At 43.4% G+C, this 18,134-nt stretch overlaps 1 long non-coding RNA gene across 1 annotated transcript in view; it reads right to left on the reverse strand.

The window, feature by feature from the left end:
- Positions 1 to 14,075, reverse strand: part of LOC142814686 (uncharacterized) — a 449,682-nt gene extending 435,607 nt beyond the window's left edge. Inside the window, exon 1 of the long non-coding RNA XR_012895023.1 lies at positions 13,985 to 14,075. This is a non-coding gene — a long non-coding RNA (uncharacterized LOC142814686). The remainder of the gene's footprint in view (positions 1 to 13,984) is intronic.
- Between the last annotated feature and the right edge of the window lie 4,059 nt (positions 14,076 to 18,134).

Consider the following 18,134-nt stretch of genomic DNA (forward strand, 5'->3'; position numbering starts at 1 on the left):
CCAAATTGTGAATGATTGTGATGACGCCATTTTAACGTCTAGGTATTAACCAAGCGCGCTTACTGCGTGTCAGGTCCTCCTCCAACACCTTAGTCCTCGCGTCCATTTGTGCTGGCCATGCAGCCGACTCGATAAGTTGTTTCTGCATGCTCTCTAGTTTAGCGTTAAATGCGCTATACTCGGCCATGGTCTCTGCGCGGTACTGCTCTAGTATCGCGTACATATTGGCTGTAAACCGGTCAAATTCGAATTGCTCTTCAGCCAGGAGCGTCGGGCCTGCCCGTTTCTTAGCGCCGCGTATCGAGACGGGGCCGCTGATAATGCTACTTTCGCGTGATTCGGGGGTCTGTTGTTTTGCTAGCTCTTCTTTGAGCGATTGGATTTCTTTAGCCTGCTCCACATACATGCGTTTTAACTGTGCTAGTTCTGGGTCAGGTTGCTGTGGCGAGTGTCCCTGATGCTGCGCTACGCGGGCCTCACCTTTGCATGCCACCTCGTCGGCCCAGGTAGGCTGGTCAGTAGAAGTAAGATTTCGTGGGCCTAGAGGAGGTCCTTGCGGTTCGGTGGTCTTCGCAGGAACCGGGCTGGGTGCTGGGGTGGGTGTTTGCTGCTGGGTTTGCTTTCGTCGGCGATGGCGCTGACGACGACGACCCACCAGGTAAGGCAGCTGGTAGCGATGTCGGCATTCGCGGTCGCCCGTGCGGTGTGCTTCGCCGCATAAGGCACACACTGATTGGTTGCACACGCGTGGGTTGTCCGTTGGTAAGTGTCCGCAGTGGTCGAATACCTTGGTTGAAGGAGTGGGGCACACGTCTTGGCGATGGCCCACTTGGCCGAAGGTGCGGCAGGTGTCTATTTGGCGCTTGTACAAAACGTGCAAGGGTAGGTGACCTGGCTGTAGTAGACGTAGTTGGGCACTTTGAGCCCGTTGAAGATCACAATCATAGTTTCAGTGTTCTTGATGCGACGCGCTCCTAGTAGGCTTGAGTTGCGCGGTTGGATTAGCATGTGGTTGAGTGCGGCGTCGTCGAAGTCAGTGTCGACGCCGCGAATCACGCCTCGGCTCGTGATACCGGCAAGTGAGAGGTAGGCCGTGACCGGGTGTGTCTGGTCGGTGAGGATGATCTCGGTTACTCGACTGTACGCTGATGCATTAGTAGTGCTGGGCGTACTGACGACAAAAATGTTTTGCATCGAGTTGGAACAAATAATGTCCTCCTCCAATACCGACGGCGCTAGCTGAACTGCCATGGTTAGTGCGGCGAGAATCCTGTGCGGGCTGCAGGCTTGCACGTTGAGGCCACCTCTCGGTCGCATGATGACTCGATCGTGACTACGTGGCATCGCCGGCAGCCGGCTCGCAGCTGCGACGCGTCATAGAGTAGCGTTAGGCGTCGCTGTCGCGCCTCGTTGCGCTCCCGACTGGCGGGCTGCGTGTGACTTCGCGCGCGATTCTTGCCGTCTTTTTAGAACGGAGAACCATCCGTTTCCTTGTAATTCCTGAGGGGTGACGTCGTCCCCCTCCATGGCAATCTGCTGCGGCATGTCGCAGCTGGCGTGCGAGCGCTGTAGGCGGGGAGGCTCGCCTAAACTAGCCTAGGCTTAGCTCGCCGGTGCAGCGAAAAGGCCTCTAAAATGATGAAAAACGAGCCCACCTTGGTGAACCAGGTGTCGAAATGTTCATGTGAACTTCGAGGAAGCGGGTCCGTGCAGCTCAGGAAGATTCGAGGCTGTTGACTGGTCAGAATCGGCATTCCCAGCGGAGCGCGATGGGTGTGCGTCCGCACACCAGTCCGAGAGACCACCAGAAAAGAGCATGTTTCCGACATCTTGGTAGTGGCAAAAGCTGGCTTCATTTCTGCTGGCAAGGCATTGCGGGAGTTACCACTCCAGGAATTTTTTTAAACTTCCTTCGCACTATGAGTGTGTGAACGCGTAGGACCGTTACTTCCGCTTCCACGGCTGTCGTCTGCTCGGTGTGCTGATCACGGGGACACGAACGCATTCGAAACGCCGGCAAATTAGGGCCGCAACTTCTTGCAATCACGGGAAATAATGGAAAAAAGGAAGGAAAAATTGCCCTATTGCGTCTCATTATTTACCTAAACTTCTACTCATCTCTTCAAGCATCAAATTACAGAAACCACGCAAGTCGTGTTGAATATTTTCGCCATGTCATGTGCTACTGATGGCAACGTCAGAGCACAGTCGTCTACATGGAGGACCAACGTCCCTGCACTGCCTTGTACGTAGAGCTATTCACGCGCACACGTCATACCCTCATTCTCTGGGTGCGTGCCCGTGAAAGAAAGTGGGAGCAGCGTTTGTTCTGAAATTTTACCCATTTCCGTGGCGCAAAGCGTTGCAAACTTTGGCAGACGCGATCCTCCATCTAAGCGTTGTGCTTGTCAACTCAATGTTGTCAAATATGGTGAGTGGCCCTTTTATTGCAAAAACCGACTGCTCACGCAGCACGATGGGCTGGCCACCCCATGTGTACAGGCACTGGATCTTGACCTCCAAGGTAGTGGTGGTGGGAGATGTCTCTTGTGGGTTGTTGAACAAGAGAAATTCGCAGCTTGTGCATTAACCAAAAGCGGACTACGGATCACGGAAGACTCTAAGTAGAGTCATCTTTCTTTTATTGCCCGATAGCAGCAAGTGGCATGTTCTAGTAGAAAAGACCGTTCCATCACTGCGTGCTTTGCGCCACACCAGGTTTCTGTTCTGCGCAATGCCGCGATGAGCGCCCCGTCAATGCCACCAACAGTGTGTAAGCGTTAGCGCCCGCTGCTTCTCATTCACACATGGTTCCCTTTAGCGGGGATGGTGTAATGTTCTTTTTATTAAGTACTTGTCGAAGCAAACATTTACTCTCGTACTGAGTTTCGAAACGTAAAAACGTTATAAAATCGTCGCCAAGCTGAGGTTTTCAGTGTGAAACGTCACAGTAATCTCTAATGCCTTCATAAAGTTTTCCCGGAGAATCCGCAGGGTTAAGAAATGCTAAGCATTTCTTAGCACACTTCGGCGACTTTGAGCGTTTCTATCTATCTATCTATCTATCTATCTATCTATCTATCTATCTATCTATCTATCTATCTATCTATCTATCTATCTATCTATCTATCTACTAGCCGCCTACGAGTTTTAGCTTTCCGGGCCGTTTCGATTATGGTATCTATACCAAATTCGGTATGGCATAACACGACTGTATGAAGAACATAAGTGGCTAGTCAGAACATGAAAATTATGAAAGTGTGTTACGAATGTCATCATTTACATGTCATTGTCTTGCTGCTCTTGCCGTGGTTTCGTTCACTTGACATATTGAAAAATTCGGCAGATCCCAGTTACCTGGGAATCGACGTTAAGCGAATCATACGGAGGGAAGCTGACTGTGTTGCAATTTTTTATTAAGCGACAAATCAAGAAATGACGCTCAATATATGTACAAATGCTGAACGCACAGGCATATTTTAAGAGTTGCAGATGTTTATATAACCTGTTGTTTGCACTTGTGCAACGATGCCAACTGGAACATGCATATTAGCAATACCAGAAGCTGATATGAAGCGCTGATGCTGCCGAGAATGCTGGTCCTAGACATTGCTACATGAAATAATGACATGTATGTCATGAAATCATTCGCGTCATGAAATCAGACATGTATAACATGAAAGTCAAGACATGTATGTCATGGATGTCATGATTTAAATTTCATTGTCATGATCCTGCAGCTTTTGCAGTGGTTTCGTTTACAAGGCATGTTGCAAAACTGGTATGATATGACGTGATTGCATGGCGAACACAAGGGACACACCCTAACAAGAAAATCATGAGATGCGTGTCATGTAACAACATGATTACAAGCCACGCTCATGATGCGCTGGCGGCCGTTTCGCTAGCTTCACTTATACCAATATTGGTATTACGAGAAGTGAACGGATGACGAAGGTATGATACTGGTGCAAACATGATAAACATGATATGTGTGTCATGCAACAATATGATTACAAGCTACAATCACGATGCGCTCGCGGCCGTTTCACTAGCTTCACGTATGCAAATTTGGTATTAGGTGACGCCAATGAATGACGAAGGTATGTGATTGCTGCAAACATGTCAATCAAGAAATCCGTGTCCTGTGAGAATATGACAACACGCCACAGTCAAGGCACCAATACAATTCGACGAGACGCGGTGAGCGTGCTCGCCGGCATTCATTTCGCCGGCATTCATTTTGGTGTGCGCCTGCCATATACTCGCAGGCGCACACCACGCTCCATCCGGCGCGTCCGGCGTCCCTTCGTCACGAAAAGAGGGAGACGCAGTGTTGTCTGGGTAACGCATCGGCGTCAAATGCAGCATGTTGCATTTCGCGCCGGTTGCTGTCGGGCCACGCCGACGGACACTGGTAGCGCCGATCACACTGGTCGCGCCTGGCGTCAGACTGAACAGTCCCCACGATTTGCTAACGTAGCGTCGCTGTGCCCAGCGAGCGCGCGCGTCAACGCTACATTGCAGTATTTGGGCCCTTCATGATGCGCTCGCAACTGTTTCGCTAACTCCACACAAACTAAATTTGGCGTTAAGTAACGTTGTTGGATGACGAAATATATGACTGGTGCAAACACAATAATCCGAGCACGCGTGTCATGTAAGAACATGACAACATACCATGCTCTTAGGCTGCTCGCAGCCGTTCCGCTAGCTTCACATTACTAAATTTGGTATCACGTGACGTGAATGGATAGCGAAGGTAAACGACACATCCAAACATGATAATCATGACATGTACGGCATCATTTACCTCCACCTCGTAATGTTGTGCTGATTTTAAAGTAACATATCGACATTTCTCATTCGTGCTTCGAATATCATCGATTCCCAGTGCACGTGGTATGTGCCAATTTTTCTGGTTTGAGGAAAGAAAAATGAGGGACGCACTAATGCCATGCATAATCGATTTTATTACCACCAAATGACGCAGTACCGATAACTCCCGCACACACAAAAACAACAATAAAACATTGCCTAAACTAACCGCCTTCAGTTTCGTTTTACTTTATTGAGAACAGCTGCCAGCACTTGACAACCGTACACCATCAACCGAGTATTTTTGGTCAGCGCATCTTGGTTTGACTTGTACAGCCGATAGGGAACTACTTCATTTAACAATAAATAGTCACTGCACACTTGTCAATTGAAGGTCCACTGCAGATTCTCATTTTTCACACTGGCACTTTGGTATAGACTGTTACGCATAGGACCACACCAAACGTCAATGCTTCTGCAAGGGCGATCTGTGTCAAGGCCAGCGATCGAGCCTGCCTGACATGATCAACTCAACGACGTCGTCAAGTGGCGGCGCCGGTCTGTCTTACGCAACGCACAGCGAGCCTCTCAGCCCACGAGCCTGATGGAGCAATCGGTGCCTTCCAAACTGGCGAGTCTTACGCAATGCCTGACAACATCACTCGTCCTTGGATGCAACCCAGCGGCGGGTCCCCATTGGAGCATTCTGACATCACGGCCAGCGGCGCTTCAGGTTGGACGTTGGAGACCCAAAGGTTCACCCGGTGCCTATAAAAAAGCCAAGCGGCGCGTCGCCAGCAGCTGACTTATTCGTCAGAGAGCAGCCGACGTTTTCATCAGAGAGAAGACATCTCGTTGCTTCGAGCCCCTTTCGCTGTGGGCGCAAAGGGTCCTTGGCAGTGGCGAGTTTCCAGGCGCCCTTTGTAACCTCGTCGGCGGCGCTCTTCGTAACAGTGGATGGCAGCTGCGGTAGCCGCCGGTGTCAGCGACATCGATGCGGTGAGTGCCTGTTGTTTTTCCCTCAGTTCACCAGACTTCTCTAGCACAGGTTATCATAGTTTAGAGAAGGGCGGTGTGAAGCATTATAGTGAGCTTTGATCGTTTCAAGCCAAGTCGGGGTGCTTTGAAACCAAAGTTAATGCGGAGGGTGTAAACAGGGCAGTGTTAAAAATTGCTTGCGCGTCGAGCTAGTAGAATTATAGTTGGTACGGCAAATAGATTTTTAATAGGGGCAAAGAGCAACAGGCTAGTGTGAACGATGGAGAACCTTAAAGTGAAGGAACTCATCAAAATTTGTGAGCAACTTGGTCTTACTTTGGGCCGTGCGAAACGAAAGCAAGCGAACCTTGAGATCATGAAGGATGAAGGAGTGTCGGCTGAAGAAGTCGATGAGGCCTCGGGGGATAATAAAGCACGCAACAAGGAGGCTGAAGGGTGAGAAGTAGAAGTTTGCGAACGCGAAGAAGCTGAAAGGCGAGAACGCCGTGATGAGGCGGAGAGAAAGGAGTGCCTTGAGTTAAAACGAAGAGAATTGGCAATCCTACAGTGTTCGCAGGCGCATAGCGTAGCTTCTGCGACAGTTAAGGTCAGTGGTCAAGGAACTCGCGACCAACAGCCACCGTACGTGGTCGGCGAGGACATGGTGAAGTATCTCGTCAAGTTCGAACACGTCCGTGAGCGAAATGCCTTGGAGCGGTCTCTTTGGGCGCAGAACCTGTTAGCTCTTCTTCCCGGCGAAGTGTCCGACGTGATAACGTGATTGTTGAGAGAAGCGTTGGAGAGCTATGACAAAGTTAAGGAAGTGCTTTTGAGACGTTGTAAGCTATCACCCGAGGCTTTCCGACAAAATTTCCGGTATGCTAAAAAAAATTTGCAGATCCCACCTACAGAGAGAATCGATGATATGCGAAGCATGAATAAGAAATGTTGATATGTCACTCTAAAATCGGCACAACATTGCGAAGTGAAGGTTAATGGTGGTGTACATGACTTCCATGTCATGATTATCATGTTTGGATGTGCCGTTTACCTTTGTCATGTATTCACGTCATATGATACCAAGTGCAGTATATGGGGAGCTAGCGAAACGGTCATGAGTATACTATGAGCGTGGTATGTTGTTCTTACGTGACACGCGTGTCAGAATTTATCATGGTTGCACCAGTCAAATGAGTCGTCATTCATTGGCGTCACGTAGCACGAAATTTTGTATATTCGGAGATAGCAAAATGGCCGCGAGTGCATCATGAAGGGTCCAATGCACTTCAATGTAGCGTTGTCGCAAGCGCACGCTGGGCACAGTGACGCTACGTTAGCAAAACGTGAGCACTCTATAGTCTGAGGCCAAGCGCGACCAGCGTCCTTCGGCGCGACCAGCATCCTTCGGCGCAGCCCAACGGCAACCAGCGCAAAGTAGGTCATGGTGCATTTCGCGCCGATTCGTTACCTAGACAACACTGCGTCTCCCTCTTTTCGTGACGAAGGGACGCCGGACGCGCTGAAACACGCATGCGTCAAAGCAATGCAGTATGGTGTGCGCCTGCGAGTATATGGCAGGACCAGCACCTGGCGTGGCAATGCCTGGGTGACGCGACAAAATGAACGCCGGCGAGCACGCGCACCGCGTCTCCTCGAATCGTATTGGTGCCTTGACTGTGGCATGTTGTCATATTCGCAAAAGACATGCATTTCATGATTATCATATTTGCAGCAGTCACATACCTTCGTCATCCATTGACGCCACCTAAAACCAAATTTGGCATACGTGAAGGTAGCGAAAAGGCCGTGAGCGCATCGTGAGTGTAGCATGTAATCATGTTGTTGCGTGACACACATATCATGTTTATCATGTTTGCACCAGTATCATACCTTCGTCATTCGTTCACATCCAGTAATACCAATGATGGTATAAGTGAAGCTAGCGATACGGCCGCCAGCGCATCATGAGCGTGGCTTGTAATCATGTTGTTACATGACACGCATCTCATGATTTTCTTGTTAGGGTGTGTCACTTGCGTTCGCCATGCAATCATGTCATATCATACCAGTTTTGCAACATGCTATCTGAAAGAAACGATCGGAAGAACTGCAGGACCATGAAATGTAAATATTGAAGTTCATAACATACATATCTTGATTTTCATGTCATAAGAAGTCAATTATGTTTTTCTTAGTCATGTTATGCCATACCAAGTTTCGTATCGATACCATTATTGAAACGGCCAGGAGAGCTAAATGTCCTAGGCGGCTAGATAGATAGATAGATAGATAGATAGATAGATAGATAGATAGATTGACTGATAAATAGATAGATAGATAGATAGATAGATAGATAGATAGATAGATAGATAGACAGACAGACAGACAGACAGATAGAGAGATAGATAGATAGATAGATAGATAGATAGATAGATAGATAGATAGATAGATAGATAGATAGATAGATAGATAGATAGATAGATAGATAGATAGATAGATAGATAGATAGATAGATCCAAAGTCGCCGAGGTTCGCCAAGAAATACTTCGCATTTAATAGTGGAATGAGTCACACGTTGACTTTGCGTTTCGTCTTAAAGCCGATTAAATTGAATGGCTCAAGGGCGAATGTGTTTATGACGATCGCGATAAAGTGGAAGAATGCATTGCATTGGAGCAATTCTACCGCTGCATCGAGGATGACGTAAAGCTTCGGCTGCAGGACAAACTTGGCGAAAAGCAGCTTAACAAGGCAGCAGAGATAGCTGAGGAGTATTCTACTCGCCGAAAGTTGCATAGCAGGGCAGTGCAAATTGAAGAGGATAAAACAGAGATTTAAAAAAAAGCATAGTAAACGAAAATCCACTCCACACCAAAATTTCAGGAAGACCCCATTTCTTACGGAGGACACAGTAGGAAAAGAGCAAACGGAAGCGGTGTAATGGACTTTATTTCATTTCATTTTATTGAGGTTGCTATGACTACATTTCAAGAAATGCACAACACTGATTAGACCCATAGCCATTGGCTAGTAAGGGGTCTAACGGGAGAAAGTATACAAGCAGAATACAATATGTATATGTGAAAAAAATTAGAACATCAAAAAACGTTGATTTTTTAACAAACGAACAAAAATACAAGAAGATACACATTGTTGCACTTTGTTCATAAATAATGAAATAATTATGTACAGACAAAACATCAAACTATGTGTAAGGCTTAGTACATGGTCATTACTATTGATCTACATGTAGCAAATATTTTTTAAGTGCGCTCGAGAGAGCCCTAGAATCTTTAATCTGAAGTGGTATGTTATTCCACACTTTAGCTCCTACGAAATCCAGTAAGCGTTCACCATACACGTTTTTAGTTGGTGGAAGATGAAAATTCCACAATGTCATGCATCTAGTGACGCGAGACGAGGAAGAAAAGATAGATACATCGCAAGGTACACTCTGTGCAATAACATTACTGATGGTTACTGCGCTTCCATGCTGCCGTATGTAATCAAAAGGTAGAATATCCAACTAGTGAAACAAAAACTCACTGGGTTCATAATATGCCGCATATTCTATGATTCTAAGTGCACGCTTTTGTAATATCCGGATAGGATCAAGGTAAGTTTTAAAGGTCCATCCCCATGAGTCTAAGCAGTATAATATATGACTATGAACAAACGAAAAATAAAGGACTCTAGAATATTTCTGCGAAAATAATTTCTAGCAGCCAGTAGCATACTGCAGCCAGATGCCAGCTTAGTACAAACAGAGTTAATTTGTTTTTTCCAGTGTAATTGGCTGTCGAACACTACACCGAGATATTTAAATTCATTTACATGCTCAAGTTGGCAGTTGTTCATTGTAAGTCTAAGTGACTCACAGTTTACATGTCGGTAACGGGAGTGAAAATTGGTTTTCTTTGCATTGAGTGTTAATTTGTTCACTGTAAGCCACTTAAAAATATTTTCTAGTTCTTCATTATCTCTACATTCTAGATCGGCTATGTGATCGGCGTTAACTATGAAAGCTGTGTCATCAGCGTACATTAGCAACTCGGCCAATTTGAGTATGCATGGCAGATCATTATAAACACACAGAAATATAACACACAGAATGAAACTGAAGATGTACGGCAGACAATACTTCATGTTATGCATATTTGAATAATAGAAGAAACAAATGTATATATTAGTTCTGCCACATGAAAGAAAACAGCATGCTTATCAGTAAAAATAACTAGGTTGTTGCCACGATTTTCAATGGTAGAGATAATTTATTATTATGTCCTTATAAAATACAAATGCTTCCTGCACACTAAAACTTTAGGAACTGCCAGTGAATGCTCTCAGTGTACATTTAGTAATGCGTACATGTACATTTGCTGCATTAAACTATACACTTTGTACACAAAATTGGCATCTTGAACACTTTTGAGACGTAAAACTATGCAACTTATGAAAGTTAAAATCACCATGAAAGCAAGCAGGATCAGGCAGGTGCCATTAAAAAACTGTGCAAGCCAGGGTACTATAACCGAACTGCACAGAAATAGGAAAGCAAGAGTAACAAAAATTCGGCTGCTGACCCGCAGGTCACGGTATGTAACCCGGCTGCAGCGGCTGCATTTCCGATGTAGGCAGAAATGCTGTAGGCACGGGTGCTCAGATTTGGGTACACGTTAAAGAACCCCAAGTGGTCAAAATTTCCAGAGCCCTCCACTTCGGGGTCTCTCATAATCATATAGTGGTTTTGGGACATGAAACCCCACATATCAATCAAGAAAAACAGAAATAAACTGCCAACAGAAACGTTGGGTGCATGTGCTATCTGTAAGTGCTTACACCTTACTACATAGAGCATGCTCATTCCATTTAAAATACTGATATTGAAAATAACTCCTCTATTAGGAATGTAAACGGTGAGGTAGAACTCAACGACTCTATAAAAAGTGACCCTATTATGACATCACGTTTTCTTATAACAAAATTGACTAAGACTCTGAAATATCATAATGCAAGAAAAAATCTTTAAAAGAATAATCAAGTTTGAAGTCATAATTTTTATTATGGCTACTATGACTATAACCAAAAAATCAAGCTCAATAAGGCTAATGTTAGTTTTTAAGGCCTGTGTTCACGAGACAATGAACTATACCACAAAAAGCACAGCGTTCAGGCAAAGCACCACTCAAAAAAAGAAAGCAGACCCTTTTGTTATTACCTACAATGTCTTTAAATTGGTATTTTTACCTCTACTTGCCGCTTTTTATCTAAGTAACTGGTGTGAAACAATTTAGTGAAAATGCACTGTGCCTTCAAAACCTGTTGGCTGAATCTGAATATTTAAAAATGGTGAAGCTTGCACTAAGGGAGGCTCCACAAGCCTTGAAACAGCGAGACTGCATGACTCCTAGGACTACTATGGTTACTTGTGTTTTGTTTCTGGGCCTAAGCATGAAGACACGGGCTTAAATGAATTGCTGCTAACAAAAAAATGCTTTTGAAATTGCCCGAACGTCAAAGGATGCTCAGACATTTGTTGTTTTTCCTACTTGGCCATTCTACACCAAACATCCATACCATACTGCCTGGCGACCATCACAGATATCGAGTTTAAAAAAAATGGTGGTAATTTACTCTTTTGAAAACAGTTATTTGCTGAAATATTTTGAAGAGAAAAAGTAGTGGTCACGTGAGTACCTTCAGAATTTCACAGAATGTCATGGGGGTGTTGTTTGTGAGAAAACTTTTGAAGTACCGTTTTTTCTTGCCATATCGAATTTGATCTACATGTTAAGTAAAGGTGCTTCTTTAAAGTATTTGAAGCCGAGTAACTAATGTGCAATTTTTCCGCTGCATAGGCTTTGAAAAACTCAGCCAAACTGTTTATCGTTTGCATTTCTTCTATGGCAATACTGCAGTTTGTATGAATATTTGAGCCATAAATACTCACTCCACAGAAAGTATACTTCACGAAAAAAATTAATGTTAGGTCCAGATTACAAATATCACTATATAATCGTTTTTTCCACAATCAGATGCAATTTGCACTAAGTGTATAATTGAAAAGTACTTTCATGTGTAAGTTGAAAGGAAATAAACAGTTCTTAATATATGGCAAGTGATATCATTACAATTTTTGTTTCAATGAAGAAAATAATTTTTGAAGTCTGCTATTCAGGGCCATAGGGAAATTTGGCACGGCAGCTGTCGTATATCAAATGGGAAAACAGCCATCATTAGGAAACTTCAAAAATTATTTTCTTCTTTAAAACAAAAAGTTTAATCACATAACTTGCCATATAAAAAGAACTGCTTTCTTGCTTCTGATGTGGCAAAAAAAATTGCACTTATGTTACTGAGTTTTATGCACTCCACACAATCACCTTTACTTAATACCTAGACCAAATTTGGTGTAGAAAAAGCAGTACTTTTGAAATACTTGTTTTTACAAACAACACTCAGACTACATCCTGGGAAGTCCAGAAGGCACCAAGGTGGCCTAATATTTTGTTCTCTGCGATATATTTTAGCTTTTTGCTGTTTTCAATACAGTAAACGAGCACAATATTTTTTTTTTCAAAACACATTTAGGATGGTTGGCAAAATGGCTGGGATGTTTGATGTGGAATTGCCTCACTGCCAGTATTTATTCTTCAAAAGCTCAAGCTATCACCCCTCTGTTACTGCCTTACGTACAACGCCTGCATAGGAGAGAAAAAGAAGTGCAGGTCTGACAAAGTTCACAAGGCAAGATATTTTCATGTTGGATAATTTCATTACCATAAACAGCAGCAAATTACATTCATTTAGATTAGTCCAAGACACAAGCTATATACCAATATACTAAGAGCCAAGTGCAAACTTCTCATTTGATGATGTGTGGTGGTAGAGAGAAAGCACTTATTACAAGACTGATCAGCCTGTAATTGAACTGAATGAAGTACAATGCAGTGTTCAATCCAACACCACATAGGCATGTTTGCTATAGCAAAGCCATGTGTCATTGATTCATGCACTAGATGGGACAATGCAAATGTAAAAAAGTGAAAAAAAGAAAAGAAGGAAAAAAAAGAAGAAAGAAAAGAAGAAAAGGGGGATGCAAAGTAAGAGCAGTGTAGCACACTTCTTTTACTTTGCATCCCCCTTTTCTTTCTTCTTTTCTTTCTTTTACCTTTTTTTTTGCTTCCCTTACTCCCAACCTCCGACAGGAAAACACTGTGTATCATCGCAATATAACTTCAAAGGAAGCGAGGGCTGCACTCTTCTGCGTTATAGATTTTTTTTTCAGACAAACAATTCTAACAGGCACAAACACCTACATCAAAATACGATGTCATTACTAACCTCACTTAAACTAACACGCCAAGGATGACAAGGTGACTTCTGAAAAATAGGTCCTCCTATCGCATTATCAGCCAGCCCGACTGAGGCACTTCCCCTGTTCACCCTGATTACCCCACTAGATGCTTCCATCCCATCTGCCGACTCGTATCTTCATTTTGGATAACACTAAGACGAGCTTACATTGATGAATACGCACGAAAGTTTAGTGATGTATCATGCATCCGATTAAGCAACTGTGTTAAAAAAATTTTTGATAGGTTGCTTCCAGGCTTTTTATACTACAATACGTTGCTTGAAGTAGCCTGAAACTGCGTAACATCTTCTATGCACATGAATCAGATTGACAACGTAATGCACAACATGCTTAAGAATATTGCGAGAAACATGATAACGACAAAAAGGCTATCCACCCAAATTTTTCACTGTACATGTTTAAAATGTTTATGTTCACCCAAATGAGGTGCTTATGATAACAAGCCGAAAAAACCTACAAGTAAGGCCTTGGGGCCTTCCGTAAGTAGACGTGTAGCATTTTTTCTGTGGAGGGCTTTACACCCATAAGTGAGGAACAAAACTCCTGTACAATGCAGAATGTTGGCAGCTATCAGTTATAGTTGAAAACTAATGCAGCTAATCTTCCCTGACACATCTGTACATTTACAGAGGTGACGAAGCTTCTGTCATTTGCGGCAGTAACTCCAACAGGAGCAGTGCGAAAATTGACACTACGTGGCTAGACAAATGTCCAAACATGCCTGCCCGACTCCCTCTAGCCATCCCGACTGAATCTTACATGATTTCTTGACTGCTGGCTGGACAAAATCAAAACCACTGAAGCACTCACAATACACAGCGTGACGTTCCTCTGGAGTGGTCAACTTCGTCTTCCGCGATGAAAGAGCAGCACAGTGTACTGATAAGGCACTCCTTGCAATGGTTTTCAATGCCACACAGTGACATTGCTGTTCCTGTCGAAGAGAGCTTCGGGAGCTTGGAAGGTGCTTGCTCTTTTCTGGGGGCTGCTGCCGCTCCTCGTTTTCTGCTCAAGGTCAACCTGCGCTAAGTTGTAGACGAGGCTTTAGGAGTTGTATATAATGATATACAAATTTTCGCAGAACACACATTTCCTCGTGGCATACTGGGGAATTTCTTATAAAACTCGATTGATTTGTGGGGTTTAACGTCCCAAAACCACCATATGAATATGAGAGACACCGTAGTGGAGGGCTCTGGAAATTTCGACCACCTGGGGTTCTTTAACGTGCATCCAAATCTGAGCACACGGGCCTACGACATTTCCGCCTCCATCGGAAATGCAGCCGCCGCAGCCGGGATTTGAACCCGCGACCTACGGGTCAGCAGCCGAGTACCTTAGCCACTAGACCACCGCGGCGAGGTTTATAAAACTTAAGGCATCGCATATGCAAACATTTACAATCGATCGAAAGATGCACTTGACTCTAAAGAAGCAAGTTTGTTATGTAGTGTATATAAAGAAAGGTAATTCAGCACAACCACAACTATAGTTGCACACGGAAACAACATTAGCTGGACGCTGTGGGCCGCTTTCATGGCATAGCTTAAGCTGACACTGATCGTGCAACGATAAGAAAACTATGCAAAGATAGCCTGATCGATTTCAGGCAGTACTGACGGGTAGGGCACGAATCTATCGTTCTACTGATGAGCAATGCACTAAATTCAACATCAGTACCAGCCCATTACGCTAAAAATTTTGATTAGGATTTCTTTATTAAAGAGACTGACAAGTCGCCAGAATGTGTGATTGGAGGTGGAAATGAAAATCCGTGAATTGAACTGCATTTTTTTGCAACTTGAGTGGCATTTCTTTTTAAAATTGCACTTAAAAAGCCTAAAAATCAGTATGCCATGCAGCCTGTGTGTTTACCGCAAATAGGTTGATGCTTTAGCATGCAAAAAGATTTGTGGTCAAAGTTACAGCATATATCCATATTACCTGTGCCAACAATATTCTGTGCTGCCTACGCAGAGGAGTCAACCCTCAAAAAACAGCACTGCCATCGTGGCAGACAGTGCGAAATATGTGCAATTCACACGCATGTGAAATGCATGCTTTCGCTGCAATGGACAAACTTATAAAGCTGTTATACTGACCTCCCACTGTTTGCAGCCTGTGTTGTGTGACACTTTGTAGCAGTCAAAGACCCGGAAATTCTCAAATATTTTCAGCACTTTCTGTGTTACCATTAAATGTACTCATGAAAGCCATGTCAAACAAAAAGAAACAAGTCCCGAAAATTCTCTTCTTTCACTGCATGATTATACGCTCAGACCTTAAGCTTTCTATTGCAGAAAAAACTGCTATTATAAAAATTGATATTCAGTCTAATTAACTGCTTTATGCTTTAAGGCATGTTATTATGTTAAACGGGTGTCCTGTTTTACACGATCTGGTCTGCATGAACTCTTGAACCGGGCACCATATTAGGTTGAAATACACACACAGAGTTTCAGACAAACCTAGTTTCCCGTGGAGCATTCTTATGCACTATAACAACACATCTCAATCTAGTTAGTTGCTCAGAACGAGGTGAAGACAGCTCGCACTTGAAAAGGACTGGCAGAAGGAATGACGCCTGCACCCGGTGCTCCCTGTACATTCTCGTTGAGGGTGCAGTTTTCACCTTATCCTTATGCAATTTCGCATTTATAACATTGCTCGCTGCATATTCTTTGTGGCAATAATGTGTGATACCATCATGTGTAGCCCATGTAATTTATAAAAATAGAATTCAAGATAGCTCGATTCAAAAATAACAAAGTGCATCCAGCACCATGTCGTGTACGCATTCTTCAGGCAAGTGGCAAAATGATATATTCTTCAAAACATATCTTACTTGTAATCACTACAAGAGCTAACTCGTAAACTGGCACGTTCTGTTTGCCTCTTCAGATTATAATGTACCTTTTTTAGCAAACACCAGAAATCTGCAAGAAGAATAAAAGTGTTGTAATTCAGAAGAAAGAAAAGCAGAAGGAAAAAAGATAACCTGCCCTGGACAGGGACTGAGCCTGCGACCTTCAAATAACGTGTCCGATGCCCTATCAACTGAGCTAACATGGCGGCTATCCCCCTTCCACTTTGTACGGTATATATGTGCATTTAATCATGGAAGAGTCAGTCGGCGCTGCCTTTTAACATTATGGCGAGTGTGGGACACCTTTTTTTTGCCTACTGGGGGCACGCAGCACGCGCCATTATTACGTGAGCTAACAACTGACCAATTATCCCTCATATACAACCTCATGGCACCAAGCCTGCCATAACAAGTTCCTCACTACGAATGAAGGAAAAAAGGGCTCGTTTTTCTTTGTTAGAAACGATATTATTGAGAACTGACAATGCTGCCAGAAAAAGTACTAGGGATAATAATGGAAGTATTTGTAATGTAGTTGGCAAGAAAGTAACGTGGAAGAAATAGTAACTAGTGCGGAATAACCGAATCAGGAAACCTTTCAATAATGCATCTGATGCCCTACTACTAACTATGACAGTTATCTACCCGTCCACTTATGGGGTGTGTATGTGCATTAAGCACAGGGGCGTTAGTCAGGCTGCCAGCCTTTAATGATATCACACGCTACGTGATGCTAATAGAAAAGAAAAAGTGTCCCAAACTAGCCATGATGGCAAAAGCAGGGCTGACTGTCTCTCCTACGATTAGGTACACATATATACCTTGCCAAGCGGAAAGGGCAATAGCTGCTGTGGTACGTAACACAGTTAGTAGAGCACCGCACGCTTTATTCGTAGGTGGCAGGTTCTGTTCCTCACCATGGCAAGTTATCTTTTCTTCCACTTTTCTTTCTTGAAAATTACATTACGATTACTTCCAATATCCTTATACTTCTTTGGCAGCATAATGCATCTGTTAGTTCTCAGAAAATCTGCTAGTCATAGGAGGTGGCAATGGTTCGCCCTCCCACCTAAATGCACGTACACGAACACACGCACAACTGATCAAAAAAAACAAGTCACACACCGCTAAGATTACTGAAATTAGCTGTTTCAGATTCATTAGTAAAGAAAAGAACTATAAGTTTAAGGGTTCGTTGTCTTTGCTGAACTCATTATAATTAGAACTAACAGACAAAGATGCCAAACAAACTGTAGGGCATGTTATCAAAAATAACTTCAACAAAATTGTGAAAACAAAAGTGAATGAAAGCGTAACTTGACGACAAGTTACAAATGGGTTCACGTTTTTTGACAATTGAATTGACATTACTTTTTATAACATCCCCATATATATTCTTGGGTAATGTTGTCGGGTAGTTCTCATTATTAGAATGGTGAGTAGGCCGACAAAGGAAGGATATGACATTGATACTTCTTTTGAACACCAAACAGTTTGAGGACCTTAACAGAGCGGACGCTGCTTTGTGTAGACCAGAATATATAGTTGGAGCGAAAAAAAGTACACACAATTTTACCAGGCTTTCTAATTTTAAAACATAAAAGTGTATACTGCCAGTAATGTTAAGTACCATTATTTTTGTCAAACTATGCACTGTAGCCGGTGTAGTTAGAGTGGTGATAGTGAAGCATTAATCAAGCACGCCACCAACTGCGTTCACATCTATGGTCGCGTATTTTAAAAATAAATCTCCTGTATAGTAAAAAAAATTGAGAGCATTTTTAATTTTATCCAAATCAAGTTATACCGACTGGGTAAGCAAACCATTTGCATAAAATCAAAAGGCATAAAGTGATTCATGTATTATAGCTATGTGAACAATTTCAGCAACACACGGCAAGTGACAAAAGTTTAATTAAAAATCCCTCTCACTATAACATGCATGAAAAGCACCACACCAGAATATCTTATAGTGCATGTATTACCGAGACTACTAGACTGTCTATTGACCTTTTAGAAGAAGGATATCTTCTTCACGTTCAAGGGGCAACCACTTAGCCTTTTCCTGAGCTTTTCTGTGAATATTTCCTGCAT

The sequence above is a fragment of the Rhipicephalus microplus genome, chromosome 4 (assembly GCF_043290135.1).
Source record: "Rhipicephalus microplus isolate Deutch F79 chromosome 4, USDA_Rmic, whole genome shotgun sequence".
Classification (NCBI taxonomy): Eukaryota; Metazoa; Arthropoda; class Arachnida; order Ixodida; family Ixodidae; genus Rhipicephalus; species Rhipicephalus microplus.